This window comes from Suricata suricatta, chromosome 15 (genome assembly GCF_006229205.1).
Source record: "Suricata suricatta isolate VVHF042 chromosome 15, meerkat_22Aug2017_6uvM2_HiC, whole genome shotgun sequence".
NCBI lineage: Eukaryota > Metazoa > Chordata > Mammalia > Carnivora > Herpestidae > Suricata > Suricata suricatta.
The window spans coordinates 46241895-46250390 of record NC_043714.1 but is presented as its reverse complement, the minus strand read 5'-3'; the positions used below and the strand labels follow the sequence as shown (position 1 = coordinate 46250390).

At 41.9% G+C, this 8496-nt stretch overlaps 1 long non-coding RNA gene across 1 annotated transcript in view; it reads left to right on the top strand.

Annotated features, from left to right (window-relative positions):
- The first annotated feature begins 5878 nt into the window (after window positions 1-5878).
- The window catches only part of LOC115279161, a 27415-nt gene continuing 24797 nt past the window's right edge, over window positions 5879-8496 (top strand). Inside the window, exon 1 of the long non-coding RNA XR_003903254.1 lies at window positions 5879-6184. This is a non-coding gene — a long non-coding RNA (uncharacterized LOC115279161). The remainder of the gene's footprint in view (window positions 6185-8496) is intronic.

Sequence of the window (8496 nt, the reverse complement as noted above, 5' to 3'; positions counted from 1 at the left end):
GCCCCTCCGCCTCCCGGGCTCCTCCCGCGGGGGCCGCGTCACCTCCTGGCCGCCCGGGCCGGGGCCAGGCGAGCACCCCTCCCGAACGCGACTTGTGTGGGTTGGGGGAGGACGGGAAGAGGGGGAGTAGGGGGCGAGTTTGGGGTGGAGGGGATTGGAGAACGCTGGCCTGTGAGGGGGCTCCCAAGGAGTCGAGAGTGGGGGACAAGAGTGTGAGCGGCCGGTGAATGGGGGCGCCCTGGGGGTCGGGTCTGGAGGTAAAGGAGTGGGAGCCTGGGGGCGGGGAGGAGTGTCAGGACTGGAGATGGGGTGTGACCAGGAAGAGGGGGCGCCTACGGTTTTGGAAAGGAGGGAACCGTGCGGAACGGGGAGGATGCCCAGATGTTGGACTCGGAGGTGAAAGAGTGCGTGGAGGGGCTCCCCAGGTGTCGTGGGTGGGGTCCTGTAAGGAGGGAGAGCATTGAATTGGGGAGGTTCCCTAGGGTGCAAGGCGTGGGGACCCCTTCCCGCCCCCCCCACCCCACCACAGTTACTTGAGGAGAGGGAGAGGGAGCTTTGAGTGAGTGGGCAGTGCAGGTGATTTAGAGGCCTGGGACCCTATGCTGGAGGTGGGGTATGAGGGGAGGATGAGGAAATTCTGGAAAACTTAGGGCTGTTGGCAAAGAATGCGTGGAGAGGTCCTGAGGGGACAATGTGGGAGAGCGCAGAGAGGTGGGGAGGTGAGGCTGGGGGATTAAGGTTTGTCTGGGAAAGGTGTGAGGATGAAGAGCCGGGGAGCTGTAAGGGTGCTAAGTTCTTCACGAGGGTGAGAATGAACCAGAGCTTGGGCCAAGGCTTCGATCTATTTGGCCCTGGGGGGGGGGGGGGGGCTGGTCTAGAGAGAAGAGGCAGAGAAGCAAGGGGATCGGGTTAGCGTCTGAGTCTGGCTTTAGAGGCACTGAGACGGATTCAGTACTGAAACCCAGCTGCAGGAGAATGGCAGTGGCTGCCACTGCCTTCTGTGGACCAAGCTGAGCGCAGCCCAGAGGACTGTCCTGGTGGGGGCAGAGCAGGGAGCAGGCTGGGAGGGGTAAAGGGGAGGCCAGAGTCGTCCTGGCTGGGGAGCGCCTTCTGGGCGCTCTCCGCCGAGCAGTGGATGACAGTGGGGAGGGTGTGTGAGAGCGCCTGTGTACACACCCCTGCCTGGCCTCCCACACTCATAGTGTTTGGTACCAGGCCGGATTATGGTAAGATGAGTAGTGTAAGGCCTCTGGGGTTTGTGTTATATTTACCTTCTTGGTGTGTAGTAAGCTCTCTCCCCCCTCCCTCTGTTCCCCAGGTACCATATGACTAACTCCCAATTTAAGAGAGCTAGGGACAGACAAAGCAGCCCTAGAAGTCTCTTGTGATTTCTAAGCTTAAATATCTGTTTCTTTTCTCCCATACCGTGTAATTGGGAAGAGGGAAGAAGGAAAAGTTTACTTAAGTGCTCTTCATTTTTTTTAACTCACTTGCTTCAAACCAAGCCAGCATACTCCAGATAATTCCATTTTCATCTTTCTAGAGCTGAGCAAACTAGAAGAGATCATATGCATCCCAACTTATTTAATTTCGTTTCAGTTTAGAGTTAGAGAATTTTTATAAATCTCTAAGCTAACCTCCTCATCCTATGGGAAAAGGAGGACTTAAAAATCAGCCAGCTAGTAAATGCTGGCACTACAACTAGAACCTAGATATTTTTACTCCAATTTGAAATCATGGTGGTTTTCAACCCTGGCTGCACATTAAAAGTATCTGGGTCACTTTTTAAAAATACCATCTGGGTCCAACCCTAGATCAAATGAATCAGTCTCTGGGGTTAGGACCCTGGCCATGAGTATATTTTGAAAACTCCCTCAACAAAGGTTGAGAATGACATCATGAACATTGCAAAATAGGAAACAGGGGAAACTGGAAAGTGGAAAATGAGAACACTTCTTTTAATTTTAACTATTTTGAGTACATAAAAGTGGTTGTCCAAGTTAGACAATTTTGGTACTCCCTTTACAATAGAGCCACATGTGGGCCCCACACTGTTCTCTACCAGTAAACATAGCATGCTGGGGGCCTGTGACCCTGGCACGCGCACACACACACACACACACACACACACACCTGCCTCTCACCTACCTAGAGATAGTGCCTGCATATGAAACACAAGGTATGGGAGCTGGTATCTGACTTCTACAGGATTGAAGCAGAAGAGAGGGATCTGTTACTGTGTTTCATTTTTTATTCCTTTACTACAGCTACACCTGTTTTTCCTATTAAAGGGAATCCTCAGGATATATCTTAAAACAATTTTCTACCTTGATTCATATGTTTTTCAAAATAAAAATGTGTCAGACTACATATAAAGTATATAGAAATTTTTAAATGGGTTAGTTTTCAAAGTAATAGTTTCAATTTAATGTAAGATTTCTCTACTCAAAACTATAAAAAGTAAAATACCTTCAAATGATCTCTATCTTTTGATCTTACTACCATCTGGATCTTAGAGGTGTTTTGTTTGTTCTGGTTTAGTATTTTACTTAAAATATTTATCACAGGGGCACCTGGGTGGCTCAGTTGGTTAAGCTTCTGACTTCAGCTCAGGTCATAATCTCATGGCTTGTGAAGCTCAGGTCATCATCTCAAGGCTCCTCAGCTCAATATCTCAAGGCTCATGAGTTCAAGTCCTACCACAGGCTCTGTGCTGACAGCTAGGATCCTGGATCGTGCTTTGGATTGTGTCTTCCTCTCTCTATACCCCTTCCTTGCTCACTCTCTGTCTCTCTCTCTCTCTCTCTCTCTCTCAAAAATAAATAATAAATATTTTTTAAATGTGGGGGATGCCTGGGTGGCTCAGTTGGTTAAGCATCCCACTCTTGATTTTGGCTCAGGTCATGTTCTCATGGCCCGTGAGTTTGAGCCCCACATCAGCCTCCGCCCTGGCTGGTTCCACTTGGGATTCTCTCTCTCTTGCCTTCACTCCCTGTCCCTCCCCTGCTCTCTTTCTTTCTCAAAATAAATTAACTTTTTTAAAAAAGTTTTTTAAGTTTATCACATCTCACTGTGTCCTATCTGGCATAGGTTTTACTTGGACATGTCCCTCAAATATATGAATTTGAGATTAGGTTGAAACTGCATTGTTCTTAACGTTAGAATTAACTGGGCATCTTCATCATTGAATCCTCAAGTCCTATTGGTAGGCCACACACTAATTCCAAAATGCAAGTCCTTTCTTCAGTTGCTGTAGGGGCACGAGTTTGTAAAGCCTGTAAGTCTGTGGACTTTCATTTGTACAAGTAAGTAAAAGCTACTTGTAATCTACTAAATAAGTCATAGAGGCATCTCTAAACTAAAATCAGAAACTAATCAGACCACTAGGATTCACTGAGCTCTCAGTACCCCATCCACTAAGATACCTGGCTGCCTCAAATGTTGGGAGTCCTAGCTGCTTGTCTTCTGCACAGGAATGTACTTAGATGGTTGGCATTTCTATAGTTTCTCCAGGTTGCATCTTTGCGGCTCTAGAGTCTCTTCCTGGCACAGCACGAAGAGCAAGCCTCCTAAAACAATCAGATCATATCACTCTACTGGTGAAACTTTTGTGGTGGCTTTCCATTTCCACTCAAAGTTAAAGTCTTTAATTGGCCTACAAATCCCACATGATCTGTCTGACCTCATCCACTACTCTCAGGCTTTCCTCCAGCTGTTCTCTCTGCCTAGAACACGCTTCACCAAGATAGTCACTTGCTGACTCCCTCTGTTCCTTCAGTCTTTGTTCAGCTATCCATCCTATTTAATACTCCAGTCTGCCCCACCTACTCCCTGGTCACTCCATCTTCTTTACCATACCCTATTTTTTCTTTTTTCCATAGCACTGTCAACTCTCCGACAACTTTACTTTTACCCCGTGTTCACCAGTATCCCAACTTCTTATGTATATCATTAATCATCAATTTCTATCTACTAGAACATAAGTACATGCACAGAGCAGGACTTTTACTAATGTAGCCCAAATACCTAGAGCAGCACATAGTACATAATAAGTAGGTGTTCCAACAAACACTTGTTGAGTGAATTTCTGAGCAGAGAATCTGTCTTCATTATTGGTTTAAGTTGGGCAGGAGAAACGGAAAATGCATTCTCGAAATAGGAAAATACCGGTGCAGAGAAGTAAGACCTAAACTTTGTCAAGGTGTATAGGTTCCTTTGGGGTTCATCCCCTGCCTTTTCTCCAATCCAGTCTACCAACACATTCCCCTCTTCAGCCATGACAACTTTCTTGCACTTCACTGAATGGGTAGTTTCCCATTTCTGTGACTTTCTACTCCTTCTCCCATGACCTTCCTCTCAGTCAGTTTCCTCTTTGTCTTCACCATATGCTAATCCCTCCCTTTCTCCTCTTTCCAACTTTTTACCCCAGGCTCTCTCTCCTATCACCATACAGACTTTGCTCTCAGTAAGCACTTGTCACATGGCATTGTAGGCATTTATTTCCTTGTCGGTAGCCTCAACTACACCATGAATTCTTTAAGAGCAAGGAATATGTCTCTCGCTCCAATTTCCCCACAACCTACTAGACTGTCATATATTGTAGGGGCTCAATAAATATATGCTCCACAATTAATGAGTGGTTGCAAAGCATGAGAGAAATCACTGTTACTGGAGTATGAAGGGAGAGAGGCAGGGAATTAGAACAAGAGATAAAGCGAGAGAAATAAGTTGTGGGAAGATTATGCTACAGCCTTATGTGCTGTAAAGATTTTGAACTTGTTCTATAGTCATTAGACAGGCAGTGGAGGTTTTTTTAAGCCCAGAACTGACATGATCAGCTTTAATTTTCAGTAGAATATCCTGTCTTCAGTTCCTCATCCATATCCAAGACAGCTGCTAATAGAATTACGGAAGGGACACAGATGTGCAGTAGGTTTGAAGACACAATAGCAGAATTTTTACATCCTGTCTTCAGAATTCATTTTTCTAGCTATTCTGCTCAGTAGATTATAACATCATGATAATGAGGCCAAGGTCATGGTTTAAATCCCTGGGTGAGTCAGTCAATGCAGTCAGTGGCCACAGCTGACTGTTAATCTTACCAGTTGTCAAATGACAACATGTTATTTCTTGACCAAGAACTGTGTGGAAGAATATGGCTGGCTCGCCAGAAGTTAATCAACATTGTTGGAAAAGCAACACAAAGTGCTTATTTATGGTTAAGGGACCATCCTGTCATTTTAAATTAAAATAACAGTATTATATTCACGATAACAAAAGAGCACAGCATCAGAGAAAGAATACATTGTTTGTTCCTAGAAAAGAAGCTAGAGATTAGTACAGTTTAATTATTGGGATTTGAGGCCAAGAAGTAATGAAAAATTTAGTGGATGCTAGTGTAGATAAGCTTTATTAATTACTTTTTGTGTATACAGCCATGTAGGAGGTTATTTCTTAATTATTATGTCATAAAACCCATAGAGTCATTTATATTAAAAGGATCTGGGAAAATCGTATTCTAATCATCTTTCATTTATAGTATTATAAAGTTATTTCTATTTTTGTTCCCTGCTAGCAGTCAGTGAGCACATCTTTTAAGTGAAATAGGACAATATCAGAGGTTAGGACATAGAAATACCACTGATGTTACTATTTTCTTAAATTGTATCTTCATCTTAGTTACAACTCTGGCCACTTATGGAAGTAAAAGCACAGTGAATTTTATGAGATCAGAAATAAATTAAAAACCCCTAATGAACAAATGGACCTAGGCATTAAATAGCAATTAAATAGCAACAGCTGCTAACATCATAAAAGATAATCAGCCAGACATTATGTGCTTCCTGATGGAAGAACACAATGCAACCTGTGAAGCTGTCTTGAGGGGAAAAAAGCCTGAATGTGAACATCTTCTAGGTCCACCTATCAATTTACGGGAAGCACTGAAAACAAAGAGCCATATTAAACTACACCAGGGGATTGCAATACATGGAACAAATACTCCGTTTTTTTCAGCAGATTTATTACAAGGGAAAAAATAAAGAGCTGGAGGGAGGATCTGTACTTTAATTGAAACCCAGAAGACATCCACGTACAGAGATTCATGGACCTCATTTCAACCTTGATTTTTAAAAAAAGACTGGAAAAAACTTTTGAGAAAACTGGAAATTTGGACAGTAACAAGGTATTTCATAATAGGTAATTATTGGTTTTTTAAAGTTAACAGTATTGTGATGATGTTAAAAAACTACTGAAATACCTATGGATGAAATTAGTGTATGTGCTGGGATTTGCTTCAAAATAATATGGAGCAAAATAAAATTGGAGCAAAACTGGCAGTGAAAGACCGTGAAAAACTCTTCATAATAAAAGTTTTTAGAAAGAGAGTAAGAGTCTCTAACATCCAGTCTGAAAGCCTTGCATTAAACTACAAAATCAACAAACTCAGATAACCTTTTATCAAGCATTTATTATTTGATATATACTACGTTAGCTGCTTTCACATTTTTTACCACCTTCTCCTACCATCCTTTGAAGAATTGCATCATTCCACTTTACAGGTTAGAACACAACCTGAGAGATTAAGTGATTTGACCAAAGGAAGAGATTGAATTTCAAGGCAAATTTTCAAATGAGATCTCCTGGCTCCCTATCCAGGATTCACTATACCCAACTGCTTAATATGGTTACATGCATATTTTCTGTTTCCCTAAAATATGAGTACACTTTTACTGCAATGTTTGACATATAATAATCATCATAAAATAGTTATATTTAACCCAAACTGATTCTAAACTGCCATACTTAAAATGCAAAAAACAACTACAACAGAAACTAATGTTTAGTTAAGGTGACCACACGTTCCCTCACACTAACCCAACCTTCCCGGGGCAGCCATTGTTTAATTTGCCGATCAAGTGTGGGGTGCCTGGGTGGCTCAGTTGGTTGCATCCTACTTTGGCTCAGGTCATGATCTCATGGGTTGTAGGTTCGAGCCCCGCATTGGTCTCTGTGCTGATATCTCAGAGCTTGGAGGCTGCTCCACATTCTGTGTCTCCCTCTCTCTCTGCCCCTCCCTGTTCATGCTCTGTCTTTGTCAAAAAATTAATAAATGTAAAAAAAATTTTAACTCTGCTGATCAGGTGTAATTATTAATTGCAACTCCTTTCATTCTCTAAAGTACCCCAGTTTGCACATCACATTTTATGGTCATGCTATATTTGGTGCAATCTGAATTAGGCTCAGATGGACAATCTGCAATGGGTATAGAAAATCTATAAAATTCAAACAGTTGTGTTCCAAAAATAAAGATTTATGTCATAACCATCCTCTACCATACTACATGCTAGATATTTAATAAATCTGATTAAAATAGAGTTAATGAATTCTCCATTAGAAAAGAGTAAATCCCTCTGATTAGATTATCTTCTCCCCTAGGAAAAGATTGTGGCCTCATCTGGAATCCAGAAATAACTAATAGGAATACCAAGAAAACTTAGCCCATCTTCTAATGAAGATTCATGGCAAAAATGGATCAAGCGGCCTAGGATTTGTTAGACAAGCATAATAATGGATATAGAAGACATCAACGCAGGCTAAAATACAATGCAAGAAGATAAAACCGTAACAATCTTCCCAACTGGAAGAAAAGATAATAGTTGTTTATTTGAAAACATGTAGGAAATGATTGCAGAAGTCTTGGCCAAAATCTAATCACTTAGGAATAGCCTGCAATCCAAGATATCCAACAAAATTATAGCTTTCAGAGACAAAGGGTGGGTTTCTCTTCTGCAACATGAACTGGCTGCTATAAACTTCAAATGTCTCCCTCTGCCCATGAGGATTGCTTTAGCCTTATCTAGGTGGTGTCTGATCCAAATGCTTTCATCCAGGTCCTTTACTCTGCCAGACACTGTGAAATTCAAGAAACCGCATCCTAGATCTGATCAAAGGAGAGGCACGGCTTACTATCAGCTGTGTACTGATGGTACCGCATCCCTAATTGCTTCAGTATCTTTCTGATTAGCGCCATGTAACACTAAACTGAAAGGCAGATAGAACAGAGCCATCATTTCCCACAAGGGAAAGGTGAAGAAAAGATTAGCAGAAGAGATCGAGAATAATCCAAGTTTATTAGAGTCTTTACCTTAGTCAATGATAATTTAGTTCACCCATATGCCAGACTGAGAATAATAAATTTATCGTATTTATTGGCTGGATATTTTATGGGATGCCTTATATACACAGAGAAAATGTCACCATGCCAATAATTTTGGAGAAGTTACTCAACTTTGAGGGTTTTGGTTTTCCTCTTATAAAATAAAATTCCTCTACCAGGTGATCAGTAAGATACTTTCTACCTTTCAAATGTAATGATTCTATAAAATGCTACCATTATCTAACACTTCTGAAATCATTACTCAAACAGCACAGATGTATCAGGACTATAGAGAACAATATAACTATAAGAAATAATGTCTTCCTCAAGAACTTCAC